This window comes from Nicotiana tabacum, chromosome 3 (genome assembly GCF_000715075.1).
Source record: "Nicotiana tabacum cultivar K326 chromosome 3, ASM71507v2, whole genome shotgun sequence".
NCBI lineage: Eukaryota > Viridiplantae > Streptophyta > Magnoliopsida > Solanales > Solanaceae > Nicotiana > Nicotiana tabacum.
The window spans coordinates 2973274-2975793 of NC_134082.1; positions in this window are offsets into that span (position 1 = coordinate 2973274).

The following is a 2520-nucleotide window of genomic DNA, read 5'->3' on the forward strand; positions in this document are numbered from 1 at the left end:
CCATATGCTTGCCCCTTATGTAAGTATCCACTGATGTAGGCTTCCCTCAACTCAAGATCATATAGGGCTTTTGAGGAGTCATTGTGAAGGCTTTTGGTAAAGGTAGGACGTGTTTTTGTTCAAATGGGTTTAATCTTCCCTTAAGCCCTTCTTTTGATTTATTTTGGCACACTTTCTTGACTCAATTGATTAGTTCACTTCTTTCAAGGGGTTAGAGGGACACATTGTCACTCTTTCTTTTGCAATTCAAATCCTTTCTCTTTTTTATCACTTTTCTACACCTTTTTCACTTCTTTTTGTCGTCCTTGGATTCCCTTTTTGGTTTTTATTCATTTTTGTCTTTCTTTTTGTCTTTTTCTCTTTTTCATTGCCTTTTTTTTACACATTGATGCCCTTCCTGTCTCTCCCCCCCAAACTTAGACATTTTCCATTTACTCAAGGGAAGATTTGGGTGCCAAGAGGGGGTTTCGTTAGGAACGGGTATAGGTTTTTAGCTTGGTTCATGAACGAAAAAGATTTAAGGCTCAAAAGGGTTAAACTAGGGATTATTTCATTGGTAGGTCATGAAAAGTGTTCAAATTTTGCATTTTGGATCAAGGAGAGCCTATACTCACGTCTCAAGTCAAGTTCTACCTATGATTTCGCCTCAACAAACATTCAGGGCAAGTTCTAGACCATCGGCTCGGTACTTGGGCTCGCAATTCGAATTCTCACCACACACACTCAAGGGTTGCCTAAGACGGAGTCGAGGGCCCACAACAACCTTAGATATGATTCAAGCGCCCCATGGCCCAAAATGACCACGTGATGATTATTTGGTCAACACAAGAGTCTCAAGGCCACAACTTTCACTATCCTAAACACAACATAATGTCTTCGACCATAAGATCAAAGGCAAATGTGTTAGGCCCAAGTGAGGCTTTGCCTGAGGTATCCTTAACTACAAAAACTTGAAGATAAAAAAAAACGAACTCAAACCCTTAAGAAGGTTTTCACACCATCTATCATTGGGAAGAGCCACCCGGTTCGCACAATATCTACCCTTGGAAAGAACCGTGGCATTAAGAAAACCAAGGGCTTATTGCAAATGCCAAAACAAAACACAAAGGCTACGAGCCTAACTTTGCAACTAATAAAACGAAAAATAGGAAATCAAGATGAAAACCTAATGAATATGTACAAACGGGGAGTAGAATATACAACCAGGGGGAAATGAATATATACATAAACTCTGAAGATCATCTGGAATGAACAGTTATATACAAACCATCTATCCACTACTAATGTATAGAAATTAAAAGAAGGTAAAATAATATATACAGTCATCCTGACAGTTAATCCAAATAGTAGGGCCACACCCCCATGAATAAGAGCTAGCATTGTCCCCAATGCTAACTACCAAATAAGACATCAAAAATCAAAAATAAGCAAAGGATATAGAGCGGCCCCTCAAGCCTCATCAAACTGGTCCCCAGCCTGCTGATGTGCTGCTGGGATAGGTGTCTGCTCATGATCCTGCTCATAAACTGGTGGAACTGAAAAGGGCTCAACATCTGTTGTACTAGACGGGGGAGCCACCTCGATCACTATTCCCTCTGTATTCGGGAGCTTCCTCTTCTTCCTTGGCCTATCCTCCTCTACTTGTGGCTGCTCTATTGCTGGCTCTCCAGCTGGATCTCCAAATAATAAGTCGAATGGCATCTGATCCGCTAGCAACTTGTCCACATCCCCTCTCAATTGTGCAACTGACTCCTTGGAAGCTTTCTGTTTCCTTAGCTTTTTGTGCTCCCGAACCAATTTTTCCAAAGCTTTTCCATGTTCCCCAACCTCCTTAGTCAAGGTATCCTGTGTTGCCATCATCTTTTCCTGGTTGGCCAGGATCTTTTTCAAAACATCCTCAATGGCGGAGGGAATCTCTACAGTAGCTGGTGCTCCCTGTGCCTGCACAACAGTGGTCAAAGAAGATAACTTAGCTGTCGCAACTGACATCCAGTTGTTTAAACTGGCAAGAGAGTGTGCTAGCTAGTTGGCAGTGAACCGGTGAGTCTTTGATGAAGGAATCACCGGAGCAGATGCAACTGATGGACCAGCTGTGAAGGAAGGACCTGGGGGAAGTGTCTCATCAGGAATAGGGTCAGAGGGCTGCTCTGTCGCAACTGGCTCTTCAGACTGGCCAGGTGCGGAGGAGGTAGAAGCTGGAGTTTTCTGTCCTCTCTTTGGGTTGTCCGTACCCAACTGATCATACCATGAGTAGGGGGCCACTGGAGGTACCGTAACATCATATCTTTTCTTCTTCACTTTCAACTCTCTGAAGTAAAGGGAGAGTGTGTTCGGAAAGGGGAAGTTTTTTTTTGTTTCGTTCCCGACTTGATAAATCACCCTCGACATTATGTTTCCCACATTCAGAGGGAAGCCCGCCATGATAGCTGCCACCAAGACAGCCCGAGGAAGGGGGATGGAGTGATCGTGTGTAGACGGGTTAAATCGATTGTCCCTCACTTTTGTTGCTTTGGAGTTCCG